Here is a 20,541-nt window from a genome sequence, read left to right on the forward strand (position 1 = left end):
TATAAAAACTGGATTTGAAAATCCCGACCAGTTATAGAGACTGGATTTGAAAATCCTGACCAGTTATAGAAACTGAATTTGAAAATCCCGACCAGTTATAAAAACTGGATTTGAAAATCCCGACCAGTTATAAAACTGGATTTGAAAATCCCGACGAGTTATAGAAACTGAATTTGAAAATCCTGATCAGCTATAATAATGGATTTGAAAATCCCGACCAATTATAAAACTAGATTTGAAAATCCCGACCAGTTATAGAAAATGGATTTGAAAATCCCGACCAGTTATAAAACTGGATTTAAAAATCCCAACCAGTTATAAAACTGGATTTAAAAATCCCGACCAGTTATAGAAACTGCATTTGAAAATCCCGACCAGTTATAAAACTGGATTTGAAAATCCCAACCAGTTATAAAACTAGATTTAAAAATCCCGACCAGTTATAGAAACTGGATTTGAAAATCCCGACCAGTTATAAAACTGGATTTGAAAATCCCGACCAGTTATAGAAACTGGATTTGAAAATTCTGACCAGTTATAAAACTGGATTTCAAAATCCCAACCAGTTATAGAAACTGGATTTGAAAATCCCGACCAGTTATGACACTAGATTTGAAAATCCCGACCAGTTATAGAAACTGGATTTGAAAATCCCGTCCTGTTATAAAAACTTAATTTGAAAATCCCTACCAGATATAGAAACTGGATTTGAAAATCCCGACCAGTTATAGAAACTGGATTTTAAAATCCCGACCAGTTATAGAAACTAGATTTGAAAATCCAGACCAGTTATAGAAACTGGATTTGAAAATCCCGACCAGTTATAAAAACTAGATTTGAAAATCCCGACCAGTTATAGAAACTGGATTTGAAAATCCCGACCAGTTATATAAACTGGATTTGAAAATCCCGACCAGTTATAGAAACTGGATTTGAAAATCCTAATCAGTTATAACACTGGATTTGAAAATCCCGACCAATTATAAAACTAGATTTGAAAATCGGGACCTCTTATAGAAACTGGATTTGAAAATCCCGACCAGTTATAAATCTGAATTTGAAAATCCCAACCAGTTATAAAACTAGATTTAAAAATCCCGACCAGTTATAGAAACTGCATTTGAAAATCTTGACCAGTTATAAAACTGGATTTGAAAATCCCGACCAGTTATAGAAATTGGATTTGAAAATCCTGACCAGTTATGACACTAGATTTGGAAATCACGACAAGTTATAGAAACTGGATTTGAAAATCCCGACCAGTTATAGAAACTGGATTTGAAAATCCCGACCAGTTATAAATCTGGATTTGAAAATCCCGACCTTTTATAGAAACTGGATTTAAAAATCCCGACCAGTTATAAAACTAGATTTGAAAATCCCGACCAGTTATAAAAACTGGATTTGAAAATCCCGACTAGTTATAGAAACTGGATTTCAAAATACCGACCAGTTATCGAAACTGGATTTGAAAATCCCGACCAGTTATAGAAACTGGATTTGAAAATCCCGACCAGTTATAACACTGAATTTGAAAATCCCGACTAGTTATAAAAACTGGATTTGAAAATCCCGACTAGTTATAGAAACTGGATTTGAAAATCCTGACCAGTCATAGAAACTGAATTTAAAAATCCAGACCAGTTATGAAAACTGGATTTGAAAATCCCGACCAGTTATAAAACTGGATTTGAAAATCCCGACGAGTTATAGAAACTAAATTTGAAAATCCTGATCAGTTATAACACTGGATTTGAAAATCCCGACCAATTATAAAACTAGATTTGAAAATCCCGACCAGTTATAGCAAATGGATTTGAAAATCCCGACCAGTTATAAAACTGGATTTGAAAATCCCGACCAGTTATGACACTAGATTTGAAAATCCCGACCAGTTATAGAAACTGGATTTGAAAATCCCGACTAGTTATAAAAACTGGATTTGAAAATCCCGACCAGTTATAGAAACTGGATTTGAAAATCCCGACCAGTTATAGAAACTGGATTTTAAAATCCCGACCAATTATAGAAACTGGATTTGAAAATCCTGACCAGTTATAGAAACTGGATTTGAAAATCCCGACAAGTTATAAAAACTAGATTTGAAAATCCTGACCAGTTATAACACTGAATTTGAAAATCCCGACCGGTTATAAAAACTGGAATTGAAAATCCCGACCAGTTATAGAAACTTGATTTGAAAACCCTGACCAGTTATAAAACTAGATTTGAAAATCCCGACCAGTTATAAAACTAGATTTGAAAATCCCGACCAGTTATAGAAACTGGATTTGAAAATCCTGATCAGTTATAACACTGGATTTGAAAATCTCGACCAATTATAAAACTAGATTTGAAAATCCTGACCTGTTATAGAAACTGGATTTGAAAATCCCGACCAATTATAAATCTGGATTTGAAAATCCCAACCAGTTAAAAAACTAGATTTAAAAATCCCGACCAGTTATAGAAATTGGATTTGAAAATCCCGACTAGTTATAAAACTGGATTTGAAAATACCGACCAGTTATAGAAACTGGATTTCAAAATCCTGACCAGTTATAAAACTGGATTTGAAAATCCCGACCAGTTATAGAAATTGGATTTGAAAATCCCGACCAGTTATGACACTAGATTTAAAAATCACGACCAGTTATAGAAACTGGATTTGAAAATCCCGACCAGTTATAGAAACTGGATTTGAAAATCCCAACCAGTTATAGAAATTGGATTTGAAAATCCCGACCAGTTGTAAAAACTGAATTTTGAAAATCTCGACCAGTTACAAAAACTAGATTTGAAAATCTCCACCAGTTATAAAACTGGATTTGAAAATCCTGACCAGTTATAGAAACTAGATTTGAAAATCCTGATCAGTTATAACACTAGATTTGAAAATCCCGACCAATTATATATCTGGATTTGAAAATCTCGACCAGTTATAGAAACTGCATTTGAAAATCCCGACCAGTTATAAAACTGGATTTGAAAATCCCAACCAGTTATAAAACTAGATTTAAAAGTCCCGACCAGTTATAGAAACTGGATTTGAAAATCCCGACCAGTTATAAAACTGGATTTGAAAATCCCGACCAGTTATAGAAACTGGATTTGAAAATTATGACCAGTTATAAAACTGGATTTGAAAATCCCAACCAGTTATAGAAACTGGATCTGAAAATCCCGACCAGTTATGACACTAGATTTGAAAATCCCGACCAGTTATAGAAACTGGATTTGAAAATCCCGTCCTGTTATAAAAACTTAATTTGAAAATCCCAACCAGATATAGAAACTGGATTTGAAAATCCTGACCAGTTATAGAAACTGGATTTTAAAATCCCGACCAGTTATAGAAACTAGATTTGAAAATCCTGACCAGTTATAGAAACTGGATTTGAAAATCCCGACCAGTTATAAAAACTAGATTTGAAAATCCCGACCAGTTATAGAAACTGGATTTGAAAATCCCGACCAGTTATATAAACTGGATTTGAAAATATCGACCAGTTATAGAAACTAGATTTGAAAATCCCGACCAGTTATAAAACTGGATTTGAAAATCCCGACCAGTTATAGAAACTATATTTGAAAATCCCGACCAGTAATAAAAACTGAATTTGAAAATCCCAACCAGTTATAGAAACTGGATTTTAAAATCCCGACCAGTTATAGAAACTGGAGTTGAAAATTCCGACCAGTTATAACACTGAATTTGAAAATCCCGATCAGTTATAAAAACTGGATTTGAAAATCCCGACCAGTTATAGAGACTGGATTTGAAAATTCTGACCAGTTATAGAAACTGAATTTGAAAATCCCGACCAGTTATAAAAACTGGATTTGAAAATCCCGACCAGTTATAAAACTGGATTTGAAAATCCCGACGAGTTATAGAAACTGAATTTGAAAATCCTGATCAGCTATAACACTGGATTTGAAAATCCCGACCAATTATAAAACTAGATTTGAAAATCTCGACCAGTTATAGAAAATGGATTTGAAAATCCCGACCAGTTATAAAACTGGATTTGAAAATCCCAACCAGTTATAAAACTAGATTTAAAAATCCCGACCAGTTATAGAAACTGGATTTGAAAATCCCGACCAGTTATAAAACTGGATTTGAAAATCCCGACCAGTTATAGAAACTGGATTTGAAAATTCTGACCAGTTATAAAACTGGATTTCAAAATCCCAACCAGTTATAGAAACTGGATTTGAAAATCCCGACCAGTTATGACACTAGATTTGAAAATCCCGACCAGTTATAGAAACTGGATTTGAAAATCCCGTCCTGTTATAAAAACTTAATTTGAAAATCCCTACCAGATATAGAAACTGGATTTGAAAATCCCGACCAGTTATAGAAACTGGATTTTAAAATCCCGACCAGTTATAGAAACTAGATTTGAAAATCCAGACCAGTTATAGAAACTGGATTTGAAAATCCCGACCAGTTATAAAAACTAGATTTGAAAATCCCGACCAGTTATAGAAACTGGATTTGAAAATCCCGACCAGTTATATAAACTGGATTTGAAAATCCCGACCAGTTATAGAAACTGGATTTGAAAATCCTAATCAGTTATAACACTGGATTTGAAAATCCCGACCAATTATAAAACTAGATTTGAAAATCGGGACCTCTTATAGAAACTGGATTTGAAAATCCCGACCAGTTATAAATCTGAATTTGAAAATCCCAACCAGTTATAAAACTAGATTTAAAAATCCCGACCAGTTATAGAAACTGCATTTGAAAATCTTGACCAGTTATAAAACTGGATTTGAAAATCCCGACCAGTTATAGAAATTGGATTTGAAAATCCTGACCAGTTATGACACTAGATTTGGAAATCACGACAAGTTATAGAAACTGGATTTGAAAATCCCGACCAGTTATAGAAACTGGATTTGAAAATCCCGACCAGTTATAAATCTGGATTTGAAAATCCCGACCTGTTATAGAAACTGGATTTAAAAATCCCGACCAGTTATAAAACTGGATTTGAAAATCCCGACCAGTTATAAAAACTGGATTTGAAAATCCCGACTAGTTATAGAAACTGGATTTCAAAATACCGACCAGTTATCGAAACTGGATTTGAAAATCCCGACCAGTTATAGAAACTGGATTTGAAAATCCCGACCAGTTATAACACTGAATTTGAAAATCCCGACTAGTTATAAAAACTGGATTTGAAAATCCCGACCAGTTATAGAAACTGGATTTGAAAATCCTGACCAGTCATAGAAACTGAATTTAAAAATCCAGACCAGTTATGAAAACTGGATTTGAAAATCCCGACCAGTTATAAAACTGGATTTGAAAATCCCGACGAGTTATAGAAACTAAATTTGAAAATCCTGATCAGTTATAACACTGGATTTGAAAATCCCGACCAATTATAAAACTAGATTTGAAAATCCCGACCAGTTATAGCAAATGGATTTGAAAATCCCGACCAGTTATAAAACTGGATTTGAAAATCCCGACCAGTTATGACACTAGATTTGAAAATCCCGACCAGTTATAGAAACTGGATTTGAAAATCCCGACTAGTTATAAAAACTGGATTTGAAAATCCCGACCAGTTATAGAAACTGGATTTGAAAATCCCGACCAGTTATAGAAACTGGATTTTAAAATCCCGACCAATTATAGAAACTGGATTTGAAAATCCTAACCAGTTATAGAAACTGGATTTGAAAATCCCGACAAGTTATAAAAACTAGATTTGAAAATCCTGACCAGTTATAACACTGAATTTGAAAATCCCGACCGGTTATAAAAACTGGAATTGAAAATCCCGACCAGTTATAGAAACTTGATTTGAAAACCCTGACCAGTTATAAAACTAGATTTGAAAATCCCGACCAGTTATAAAACTAGATTTGAAAATCCCGACCAGTTATAGAAACTGGATTTGAAAATCCTGATCAGTTATAACACTGGATTTGAAAATCTCGACCAATTATAAAACTAGATTTGAAAATCCTGACCTGTTATAGAAACTGGATTTGAAAATCCCGACCAATTATAAATCTGGATTTGAAAATCCCAACCAGTTAAAAAACTAGATTTAAAAATCCCGACCAGTTATAGAAATTGGATTTGAAAATCCCGACTAGTTATAAAACTGGATTTGAAAATCCCGACCAGTTATAGAAACTGGATTTCAAAATCCTGACCAGTTATAAAACTGGATTTGAAAATCCCGACCAGTTATAGAAATTGGATTTGAAAATCCCGACCAGTTATGACACTAGATTTAAAAATCACGACCAGTTATAGAAACTGGATTTGAAAATCCCGACCAGTTATAGAAACTGGATTTGAAAATCCCAACCAGTTATAGAAATTGGATTTGAAAATCCCGACCAGTTGTAAAAACTGAATTTTGAAAATCTCGACCAGTTACAAAAACTAGATTTGAAAATCCCCACCAGTTATAAAACTGGATTTGAAAATCCTGACCAGTTATAGAAACTAGATTTGAAAATCCTGATCAGTTATAACACTAGATTTGAAAATCCCGACCAATTATATATCTGGATTTGAAAATCTCGACCAGTTATAGAAACTGCATTTGAAAATCCCGACCAGTTATAAAACTGGATTTGAAAATCCCAACCAGTTATAAAACTAGATTTAAAAATCCCGACCAGTTATAGAAACTGGATTTGAAAATCCCGACCAGTTATAAAACTGGATTTGAAAATCCCGACCAGTTATAGAAACTGGATTTGAAAATTATGACCAGTTATAAAACTGGATTTGAAAATCCCAACCAGTTATAGAAACTGGATATGAAAATCCCGACCAATTATGACACTAGATTTGAAAATCCCGACCAGTTATAGAAACTGGATTTGAAAATCCCGTCCTGTTATAAAAACTTAATTTGAAAATCCCTACCAGATATAGAAACTGGATTTGAAAATCCTGACCAGTTATAGAAACTGGATTTTAAAATCCCGACCAGTTATAGAAACTAGATTTGAAAATCCTGACCAGTTATAGAAACTGGATTTGAAAATCCCGACCAGTTATAAAAACTAGATTTGAAAATCCCGACCAGTTATAGAAACTGGATTTGAAAATCCCGACCAGTTATATAAACTGGATTTGAAAATATCGACCAGTTATAGAAACTAGATTTGAAAATCCCGACCAGTTATAAAACTGGATTTGAAAATCCCGACCAGTTATAGAAACTATATTTGAAAATCCCGACCAGTAATAAAAACTGAATTTGAAAATCCCAACCAGTTATAGAAACTGGATTTTAAAATCCCGACCAGTTATAGAAACTGGAGTTGAAAATTCCGACCAGTTATAACACTGAATTTGAAAATCCCGATCAGTTATAAAAACTGGATTTGAAAATCCCGACCAGTTATAGAGACTGGATTTGAAAATTCTGACCAGTTATAGAAACTGAATTTGAAAATCTCGACCAGTTATAAAAACTGGATTTGAAAATCCCGACCAGTTATAAAACTGGATTTGAAAATCCCGACGAGTTATAGAAACTGAATTTGAAAATCCTGATCAGCTATAACACTGGATTTGAAAATCCCGACCAATTATAAAACTAGATTTGAAAATCTTGACCAGTTATAGAAAATGGATTTGAAAATCCCGACCAGTTATAAAACTGGATTTGAAAATCCCAACCAGTTATAAAACTGGATTTAAAAATCCCGACCAGTTATAGAAACTGGATTTGAAAATCCCGACCAGTTATAGAAACTGAATTTTAAAATCCCGACCAGTTATAGAAACTGGATTTGAAAATCCTGATCAGTTATAACACTGGATTTGAAAATCCCGACCAATTATAAAACTAGATTTGAAAATCGGGACCTGTTATAGAAACTGGATTTGAAAATCCCGACCAGTTATAAATCTGGATTTGAAAATCCCAACCAGTTATAAAACTAGATTTAAAAATCCCGACCAGTTATAGAAACTGCATTTGAAAATACTGACCAGTTATAAAACTGGATTTGAAAATCCCGACCAGTTATAGAAATTGGATTTAAAAATCCCGACCAGTTATGACACTAGATTTTGAAATCACGACCAGTTATAGAAACTGGATTTGAAAATCCCGACCAGTTGTAAAAACTGAATTTTGAAAATCCCGACCAGTTATAGAAATTGGATTTGAAAATCCCGACCAGTTATGACACTAGATTTAAAAATCCCGACCAGTTATAGAAATTGGATTTGAAAATCCTGACCAGTTATGACACTAGATTTGGAAATCACGACAAGTTATAGAAACTGGATTTGAAAATCCCGACCAGTTATAGAAACTGGATTTGAAAATCCCGACCAGTTATAAATCTGGATTTGAAAATCCCGACCTTTTATAGAAACTGGATTTAAAAATCCCGACCAGTTATAAAACTAGATTTGAAAATCCCGACCAGTTATAAAAACTGGATTTGAAAATCCCGACTAGTTATAGAAACTGGATTTCAAAATACCGACCAGTTATCGAAACTGGATTTGAAAATCCCGACCAGTTATAGAAACTGGATTTGAAAATCCCGACCAGTTATAACACTGAATTTGAAAATCCCGACTAGTTATAAAAACTGGATTTGAAAATCCCGACTAGTTATAGAAACTGGATTTGAAAATCCTGACCAGTCATAGAAACTGAATTTAAAAATCCAGACCAGTTATGAAAACTGGATTTGAAAATCCCGACCAGTTATAAAACTGGATTTGAAAATCCCGACGAGTTATAGAAACTAAATTTGAAAATCCTGATCAGTTATAACACTGGATTTGAAAATCCCGACCAATTATAAAACTAGATTTGAAAATCCCGACCAGTTATAGCAAATGGATTTGAAAATCCCGACCAGTTATAAAACTGGATTTGAAAATCCCGACCAGTTATGACACTAGATTTGAAAATCCCGACCAGTTATAGAAACTGGATTTGAAAATCCCGACTAGTTATAAAAACTGGATTTGAAAATCCCGACCAGTTATAGAAACTGGATTTGAAAATCCCGACCAGTTATAGAAACTGGATTTTAAAATCCCGACCAATTATAGAAACTGGATTTGAAAATCCTGACCAGTTATAGAAACTGGATTTGAAAATCCCGACAAGTTATAAAAACTAGATTTGAAAATCCTGACCAGTTATAACACTGAATTTGAAAATCCCGACCGGTTATAAAAACTGGAATTGAAAATCCCGACCAGTTATAGAAACTTGATTTGAAAACCCTGACCAGTTATAAAACTAGATTTGAAAATCCCGACCAGTTATAAAACTAGATTTGAAAATCCCGACCAGTTATAGAAACTGGATTTGAAAATCCTGATCAGTTATAACACTGGATTTGAAAATCTCGACCAATTATAAAACTAGATTTGAAAATCCTGACCTGTTATAGAAACTGGATTTGAAAATCCCGACCAATTATAAATCTGGATTTGAAAATCCCAACCAGTTAAAAAACTAGATTTAAAAATCCCGACCAGTTATAGAAATTGGATTTGAAAATCCCGACTAGTTATAAAACTGGATTTGAAAATCCCGACCAGTTATAGAAACTGGATTTCAAAATCCTGACCAGTTATAAAACTGGATTTGAAAATCCCGACCAGTTATAGAAATTGGATTTGAAAATCCCGACCAGTTATGACACTAGATTTAAAAATCACGACCAGTTATAGAAACTGGATTTGAAAATCCCGACCAGTTATAGAAACTGGATTTGAAAATCCCAACCAGTTATAGAAATTGGATTTGAAAATCCCGACCAGTTGTAAAAACTGAATTTTGAAAATCTCGACCAGTTACAAAAACTAGATTTGAAAATCCCCACCAGTTATAAAACTGGATTTGAAAATCCTGACCAGTTATAGAAACTAGATTTGAAAATCCTGATCAGTTATAACACTAGATTTGAAAATCCCGACCAATTATATATCTGGATTTGAAAATCTCGACCAGTTATAGAAACTGCATTTGAAAATCCCGACCAGTTATAAAACTGGATTTGAAAATCCCAACCAGTTATAAAACTAGATTTAAAAATCCCGACCAGTTATAGAAACTGGATTTGAAAATCCCGACCAGTTATAAAACTGGATTTGAAAATCCCGACCAGTTATAGAAACTGGATTTGAAAATTATGACCAGTTATAAAACTGGATTTGAAAATCCCAACCAGTTATAGAAACTGGATCTGAAAATCCCGACCAGTTATGACACTAGATTTGAAAATCCCGACCAGTTATAGAAACTGGATTTGAAAATCCCGTCCTGTTATAAAAACTTAATTTGAAAATCCCTACCAAATATAGAAACTGGATTTGAAAATCCTGACCAGTTATAGAAACTGGATTTTAAAATCCCGACCAGTTATAGAAACTAGATTTGAAAATCCTGACCAGTTATAGAAACTGGATTTGAAAATCCCGACCAGTTATAAAAACTAGATTTGAAAATCCCGACCAGTTATAGAAACTGGATTTGAAAATCCCGACCAGTTATATAAACTGGATTTGAAAATATCGACCAGTTATAGAAACTAGATTTGAAAATCCCGACCAGTTATAAAACTGGATTTGAAAATCCCGACCAGTTATAGAAACTATATTTGAAAATCCCGACCAGTAATAAAAACTGAATTTGAAAATCCCAACCAGTTATAGAAACTGGATTTTAAAATCCCGACCAGTTATAGAAACTGGAGTTGAAAATTCCGACCAGTTATAACACTGAATTTGAAAATCCCGATCAGTTATAAAAACTGGATTTGAAAATCCCGACCAGTTATAGAGACTGGATTTGAAAATTCTGACCAGTTATAGAAACTGAATTTGAAAATCCCGACCAGTTATAAAAACTGGATTTGAAAATCCCGACCAGTTATAAAACTGGATTTGAAAATCCCGACGAGTTATAGAAACTGAATTTGAAAATCCTGATCAGCTATAACACTGGATTTGAAAATCCCGACCAATTATAAAACTAGATTTGAAAATCTCGACCAGTTATAGAAAATGGATTTGAAAATCCCGACCAGTTATAAAACTGGATTTGAAAATCCCAACCAGTTATAAAACTGGATTTAAAAATCCCGACCAGTTATAGAAACTGGATTTGAAAATCCCGACCAGTTATAGAAACTGAATTTTAAAATCCCGACCAGTTATAGAAACTGGATTTGAAAATCCTGATCAGTTATAACACTGGATTTGAAAATCCCGACCAATTATAAAACTAGATTTGAAAATCGGGACCTGTTATAGAAACTGGATTTGAAAATCCCGACCAGTTATAAATCTGGATTTGAAAATCCCAACCAGTTATAAAACTAGATTTAAAAATCCCGACCAGTTATAGAAACTGCATTTGAAAATACTGACCAGTTATAAAACTGGATTTGAAAATCCCGACCAGTTATAGAAATTGGATTTAAAAATCCCGACCAGTTATGACACTAGATTTTGAAATCACGACCAGTTATAGAAACTGGATTTGAAAATCCCGACCAGTTGTAAAAACTGAATTTTGAAAATCCCGACCAGTTATAGAAATTGGATTTGAAAATCCCGACCAGTTATGACACTAGATTTAAAAATCCCGACCAGTTATAGAAACTGGATTTGAAAATCCCGACCAGTTATAGAAACTGGATTTGAAAATCCCAACCAGTTATAGAAACTGGATTTGAAAATCACGACCAGTTGTAAAAACTGAATTTTGAAAATCTCGACCAGTTACAAAAACTAGATTTGAAAATCCCCACCAGTTATAAAACTGGATTTGAAAATCCTGACCAGTTATAGAAACTAGATTTGAAAATCCTGATCAGTTATAACACTAGATTTGAAAATCCCGACCAGTTATAAATCTGGATTTGAAAATCTCGACCAGTTATAGAAACTGCATTTGAAAATCCCGACCAGTTATAAAACTGGATTTGAAAATCCCAACCAGTTATAAAACTAGATTTAAAAATCCCGACCAGTTATAGAAACTGGATTTGAAAATTCTGACCAGTTATAAAACTGGATTTGAAAATCCCGACCAGTTATAGAAACTGGATTTGAAAATTCTGACGAGTTATAAAACTGGATTTGAAAATCCCAACCAGTTATAAAACTAGATTTAAAAATCCCGACCAGTTATAGAAACTAGATTTGAAAATCCCGACCAGTTATAAAACTGGATTTGAAAATCCCGACCAGTTATAGAAACTGGATTTGAAAATTCTGACGAGTTATAAAACTGGATTTGAAAATCCCAACCAGTTATAGAAACTGGATCTGAAAATCCCGACCAGTTATGACACTAGATTTGAAAATCCCGACCAGTTATAGAAACTGGATTTGAAAATCCCGTCCTGTTATAAAAACTTAATTTGAAAATCCTTACCAGATATAGAAACTGGATTTGAAAATCCCGACCAGTTATAGAAACTGGATTTTAAAATCCCGACCAGTTATAGAAACTAGATTTGAAAATCCTGACCAGTTATAGAAACTGGATTTGAAAATCCCGACCAGTTATAAAAACTAGATTTGAAAATCCCGACTAGTTATAGAAACTGGATTTGAAAATCCCGACTAGTTATAGAAACTGGATTTGAAAATCCCGACCAGTTATATAAACTGGATTTGAAAATATCGACCAGTTATAGAAACTAGATTTGAAAATCCCGACCAGTTATAAAACTGGATTTGAAAATCCCGACCAGTTATAGAAACTGGATTTGAAAATCCCGACCAGTTATAAAAACTGAATTTGAAAATCCCAACCAGTTATAGAAACTGGATTTCAAAATCCCGACCAGTTATAGAAACTGGAGTTGAAAATTCCGACCAGTTATAACACTGAATTTGAAAATCCCGACCAGTTATAAAAACTGGATTTGAAAATCCCGACCAGTTATAGAGACTGGATTTGAAAATCCTAACCAGTTATAGAAACTGGATTTGAAAATCCCCACCAGTTATAAAAACTGGATTTGAAAATCCCGACCAGTTATAAAACTGGATTTGAAAATCCCGACGAGTTATAGAAACTGAATTTGAAAATCCTGATCAGCTATAACACTGGATTTGAAAATCCCGACCAATTATAAAACTATATTTGAAAATCCCGACCAGTTATAGAAAATGGATTTTAAAATCCCGACCAGTTATAAAACTGGATTTGAAAATCCCAACCAGTTATAAAACTGGATTTAAAAATCCCGACCAGTTATAGAAACTGAATTTGAAAATCCCGACCAGTTATAGAAACTGAATTTTAAAATCCTGACCAGTTATAAAACTGGATTTGAAAATCCCGACCAGTTATAGAAACTGGATTTAAAAATCCCGACCAGTTATGACACTATATTTGAAAATCCTGACCTGTTATAGATACTTGATTTGAAAATCCCGACCAGTTATAAAAACTGGAGTTGAAAATCCCGACCAGTTATAGAAACTGGATTTGAAAATCCCGATCAGTTATAGAAACTGGATTTGAAAATCTCGACCAGTTATAGAAACTGGATTTGAAAATCCCGACCAGTTATAGAAACTGGATTTGAAAATCCCGACCAGTTATAAAATCTGGAATTGAAAATCTCGACCAGTTATAGAAACTGGATTTCAAAATCCCGACCAGTTATAGAAACTGTATTTGAAAATCCCGACTAGTTATAAAACTGAATTTGAAAATCCCGACCGGGTATAAAAACTGGATTTGAAAATTCCGACCAGTTATAAAACTGGATTTGAAAATCCCGACCAGTTATAGAAACTGGATTTGAAAATCCTGATCAGTTATAACACTGGATTTGAAAATCCCGAACAATTATAAAACTAGATTTGAAAATCCTGACGAGTTATAGAAAATGGATTTGAAAATCCCGACCAGTTATAAAACTGGATTTGAAAATCCCGACCAGTTATAGAAACTGGATTTGAAAATCCTGACCAGTTATAGAAACTGAATTTGAAAATCCCGACCATTTATAGAAACTGGATTTGAAAATCATGATCAGTTATAACACTAGATTTGAAAATTCCGACCAATTATAAAACTGGATTTGAAAATCCCGACCAGTTATAGAAACTGGATTTGAAAATCCCGACTAGTTATAAAACTGGATTTGAAACTCCCGACCAATTATAAAACTGGATTTAAAAATCCTGACCAGTTATAGAAACTGGATTTGAAAATCCCGACCAGTTATAAAACTGGATTTGAAAATCCCGACCAGTTATAGAAACTGGATTTGAAAATCCTGACCAGTTATAAAACTGGATTTGAAAATCCCGACCAGTTATAAAAACTGGAGTTGAAAATCCAGACCATTTATAGAAACTGGATTTGAAAATCTCGACCAGTTATAGAAACTGTATTTGAAAATCCCGACCAGTTATAGAAACTAGATTTCAAAATCCCGACCAGTTATAGAAACTGGATTTGAAAATCACGACCAGTTATAGAAACTGGATTTGAAAATCCCGACTAGTTATAGAAACTGGATTTAAAAATTCCGACCAGTTATGACACTAGATTTGAAAATTCCGACCAGTTATAGATACTGGATTTGAAAATCCCGACGAGTTATAAAAACTGGAGTTGCAAATCCCGACAAGTTATAGAAACTGGATTTGAAAATCTCGACCAGTTATAGAAACTGTATTTGAAAATCCCGACCAGTTATAGAAACTGGATTTCAAAATCCCGACCAGTTATAGAAACTGGATTTGAAAATCCCTATCAGTTATAAAAACTGGATTTGAAAATCCCGACCAGTTATAAAATCTGGAATTGAAAATCCCGACCAATTATAGAAACTAGATTTCAAAATTCCGACCAGATATAGAAACTAGATTTGAAAATCCCGACCGGTTATAAAAACTGGATTTGAAAATCCCGACCAGTTATAGAAACTTGATTTGAAAATCCTGACCAGTTATAGAAACTGGATTTGAAAATCCCGACCAGTTATAAAAACTGGATTTGAAAATCCCGACCAGTTATAAAACTGGATTTGAAAATCCCGACCAGTTATATAAACTGGATTTGAAAATCCTGATCAGTTATAACACTGGATTTGAAAATCCCGACCAGTTATAGAAACTGGATTTCAAAATCCCGACCAGTTATAGAAACTAGATTTGAAAATCCCGACCAGTTATAACACTGAATTTGAAAATCCCGACCGGTTATAAAAACTGGATTTGAAAATCCCGACCAGTTATAAAACTGGATTTGAAAATCCCGACCAGTTATAGAAACTGGATTTGAAAATCCTGATCAGTTATAACACTGGATTTGAAAATCCCGACCAATTATAAAACTAGATTTGAAAATCCCGACCAGTTATAGAAAATGGATTTGAAAATCTCGACCAGTTATAAAACTGGATTTGAAAATCCCGACCAGTTATAGAAACTGGATTTGAAAATCCCGACCAGTTATAACACTGAATTTGCAAATCCCGACCAGTTATAAAAACTGAATTTGAAAATCCCGACTAGTTATAAAAACTGGATTTGAAAATCCTGACCAGTTATAGCAACTGAATTTGAAAATCCTGACCAGTTATAAAAACTGGATTTGAAAATCCTGACCAGTTATAGAAACTGAATTTGAAAATCCCGACCAGTTATAAACACTGGATTTGAAAATCCCGACCAGTTATAAAATTGGATTTGAAAATCGCGAGGAGTTATAGAAACTGAATTTGAAAATCCTGATCAGTTATAACACTAGATTTGAAAATCCCGACTAATTACAAAACAAGATTTGAAAATCCCGACCAGTTATAGAAAATGGATTTGAAAATCCCGACCAGTTATAAAACTGGATTTGAAAATCCCGACTAGTTATAAAACTGGATTTGAAAATCCCGACGAGTTATAGAAGCTGAATTTGAAAATCCTGATCAGTTATAACACTGGATTTGAAAATCCCGACCAATTATAAAACTAGATTTGAAAATCCTGACCAGTTATAGAAACTGGATTTGAAAATCCCGACCAGTTATATAAACTGGATTTGAAAATCCCAACCAGTTATAGAAACTGGATTTCAAAATCCCGACTAGTTATAGAAACTGGATTTGAAAATCCCGACCAGTTATATAAACTGGATTTGAAAATATCGACCAGTTATAGAAACTAGATTTGAAAATCCCGACCAGTTATAAAACTGGATTTGAAAATCCCGACCAGTTATAGAAACTGGATTTGAAAATCCCGACCAGTTATAAAAACTGAATTTGAAAATCCCAACCAGTTATAGAAACTGGATTTCAAAATCCCGACCAGTTATAGAAACTGGAGTTGAAAATTCCGACCAGTTATAACACTGAATTTGAAAATCCCGACCAGTTATAAAAACTGGATTTGAAAATCCCGACCAGTTATAGAGACTGGATTTGAAAATCCTGACCAGTTATAGAAACTGAATTTGAAAATCCTGACCAGTTATAAAACTGGATTTGAAAATCCCGACGAGTTATAGAAACTGAATTTGAAAATCCTGATCAGCTATAACACTGGATTTGAAAATCCCGACCAATTATAAAACTAGATTTGAAAATCCCGACCAGTTATAGAAAATGGATTTGAAAATCCCGACCAGTTATAAAACTGGATTTGAAAATCCCAACCAGTTATAAAACTGGATTTAAAAATCCCGACCAGTTATAGAAACTGAATTTGAAAATCCCGACCAATTATAGAAACTGAATTTTAAAATCCTGACCAGTTATAAAACTGGATTTGAAAATCCCGACCAGTTATAGAAACTGGATTTAAAAATCCCGACCAGTTATGACACTAGATTTGAAAATCCTGACCTGTTATAGATACTTGATTTGAAAATCCCGACCAGTTATAAAAACTGGAGTTGAAAATCCCGACCAGTTATAGAAACTGGATTTGAAAATCCCGATCAGTTATAGAAACTGGATTTGAAAATCTCGACCAGTTATAGAAACTGGATTTGAAAATCCCGACCAGTTATAGAAACTGGATTTGAAAATCCCGACCAGTTATAAAATCTGGAATTGAAAATCCCGACCAGTTATAGAAACTGGATTTCAAAATCCCGACCAGTTATAGAAACTGGATTTGAAAATCCCGACCGGTTATAAAAACTGGATTTGAAAATTCCGACTAGTTATAAAACTGGATTTGAAAATCCCGACCAGTTATAGAAACTGGATTTGAAAATCCTGATCAGTTATAACACTGGATTTGAAAATCCCGACCAATTATAAAACTAGATTTGAAAATCCTGACGAGTTATAGAAAATGGATTTGAAAATCCCGACCAGTTATAAAACTGGATTTGAAAATCCCGACCAGTTATAGAAACTGGATTTGAAAATCCTGACCAGTTATAGAAACTAAATTTGAAAATCCCGACCATTTATAGAAACTGGATTTGAAAATCATGATCAGTTATAACACTAGATTTGAAAATTCCGACCAATTATAAAACTGGATTTGAAAATCCCGACCAGTTATAGAAACTGGATTTGAAAATCCCGACTAGTTATAAAACTGGATTTGAAAATCCCGACCAATTATAAAACTGGATTTAAAAATCCTGACCAGTTATAGAAACTGGATTTGAAAATCCCGACCAGTTATAAAACTGGATTTGAAAATCCCGACCAGTTATAGAAACTGGATTTGAAAATCCTGACCAGTTATAAAACTGGATTTGAAAATCCCGACCAGTTATAGAAACTGGATTTAAAAATTCTGACTAGTTATGACACTAGATTTAAAAATTCCGACCAGTAATAGATACTGGATTTGAAAATCCCGACCAGTTATAAAAACTAGAGTTGAAAATCCAGACCATTTATAGAAACTGGATTTGAAAATCTCGACCAGTTATAGAAACTGTATTTGAAAATCCCGACCAGTTATAGAAACTAGATTTCAAAATCCCGACCAGTTATAGAAACTGGGTTTGAAAATCACGACCAGTTATAGAAACTGGATTTGAAAATCCCGACCAGTTATAGAAACTGGATTTAAAAATTTCGACCAGTTATGACACTAGATTTGAAAATTCCGACCAGTTATAGATACTGGATTTGAAAATCCCGACGAGTTATAAAAACTGGAGTTGCAAATCCCGACCAGTTATAGAAACTGGATTTGAAAATCTCGACCAGTTATAGAAACTGTATTTGAAAATCCCGACCAGTTATAGAAACTGGATTTCAAAATCCCGACCAGTTATAGAAACTGGATTTGAAAATCTCTATTAGTTATAAAAACTGGATTTGAAAATCCCGACCAGTTATAAAATCTGGAATTGAAAATCCCCACCAATTATAGAAACTAGATTTGAAAATCCCGACCAGTTATAGAAACTGCATTTGAAAATCCCGACCAGTTATAAAACTGGATTTGAAAATCCCAACCAGTTATAAAACTAGATTTAAAAATCCCGACCAGTTATAAAAACTGGATTTGAAAATTCCGACCAGTTATAAAACTGGATTTGAAAATCCCGACCAGTTATAGAAACTGGATTTGAAAATTCTGACGAGTTATAAAACTGGATTTGAAAATCCCAACCAGTTATAAAACTAGATTTAAAAATCCCGACCAGTTATAGAAACTAGATTTGAAAATCCCGACCAGTTATAAAACTGGATTTGAAAATCCCGACCAGTTATAGAAACTGGATTTGAAAATTCTGACGAGTTATAAAACTGGATTTGAAAATCCCAACCAGTTATAGAAACTGGATCTGAAAATCCCGACCAGTTATGACACTAGATTTGAAAATCCCGACCAGTTATAGAAACTGGATTTGAAAATCCCGTCCTGTTATAAAAACTTAATTTGAAAATCCTTACCAGATATAGAAACTGGATTTGAAAATCCCGACCAGTTATAGAAACTGGATTTTAAAATCCCGACCAGTTATAGAAACTAGATTTGAAAATCCTGACCAGTTATAGAAACTGGATTTGAAAATCCCGACCAGTTATAAAAACTAGATTTGAAAATCCCGACTAGTTATAGAAACTGGATTTGAAAATCCCGACTAGTTATAGAAACTGGATTTGAAAATCCCGACCAGTTATATAAACTGGATTTGAAAATATCGACCAGTTATAGAAACTAGATTTGAAAATCCCGACCAGTTATAAAACTGGATTTGAAAATCCCGACCAGTTATAGAAACTGGATTTGAAAATCCCGACCAGTTATAAAAACTGAATTTGAAAATCCCAACCAGTTATAGAAACTGGATTTCAAAATCCCGACCAGTTATAGAAACTGGAGTTGAAAATTCCGACCAGTTATAACACTGAATTTGAAAATCCCGACCAGTTATAAAAACTGGATTTGAAAATCCCGACCAGTTATAGAGACTGGATTTGAAAATCCTAACCAGTTATAGAAACTGGATTTGAAAATCCCCACCAGTTATAAAAACTGGATTTGAAAATCCCGACCAGTTATAAAACTGGATTTGAAAATCCCGACGAGTTATAGAAACTGAATTTGAAAATCCTGATCAGCTATAACACTGGATTTGAAAATCCCGACCAATTATAAAACTATATTTGAAAATCCCGACCAGTTATAGAAAATGGATTTTAAAATCCCGACCAGTTATAAAACTGGATTTGAAAATCCCAACCAGTTATAAAACTGGATTTAAAAATCCCGACCAGTTATAGAAACTGAATTTGAAAATCCCGACCAGTTATAGAAACTGAATTTTAAAATCCTGACCAGTTATAAAACTGGATTTGAAAATCCCGACCAGTTATAGAAACTGGATTTAAAAATCCCGACCAGTTATGACACTATATTTGAAAATCCTGACCTGTTATAGATACTTGATTTGAAAATCCCGACCAGTTATAAAAACTGGAGTTGAAAATCCCGACCAGTTATAGAAACTGGATTTGAAAATCCCGATCAGTTATAGAAACTGGATTTGAAAATCTCGACCAGTTATAGAAACTGGATTTGAAAATCCCGACCAGTTATAGAAACTGGATTTGAAAATCCCGACCAGTTATAAAATCTGGAATTGAAAATCTCGACCAGTTATAGAAACTGGATTTCAAAATCCCGACCAGTTATAGAAACTATATTTGAAAATCCCGACTAGTTATAAAACTGAATTTGAAAATCCCGACCGGGTATAAAAACTGGATTTGAAAATTCCGACCAGTTATAAAACTGGATTTGAAAATCCCGACCAGTTATAGAAACTGGATTTGAAAATCCTGATCAGTTATAACACTGGATTTGAAAATCCCGAACAATTATAAAACTAGATTTGAAAATCCTGACGAGTTATAGAAAATGGATTTGAAAATCCCGACCAGTTATAAAACTGGATTTGAAAATCCCGACCAGTTATAGAAACTGGATTTGAAAATCCTGACCAGTTATAGAAACTGAATTTGAAAATCCCGACCATTTATAGAAACTGGATTTGAAAATCATGATCAGTTATAACACTAGATTTGAAAATTCCGACC

The sequence above is a fragment of the Nuphar pumila genome, chromosome 10 (assembly GCF_984573655.1).
Source record: "Nuphar pumila chromosome 10, dmNupPumi1.hap1.1, whole genome shotgun sequence".
NCBI classification, from domain to species: domain Eukaryota; kingdom Viridiplantae; phylum Streptophyta; class Magnoliopsida; order Nymphaeales; family Nymphaeaceae; genus Nuphar; species Nuphar pumila.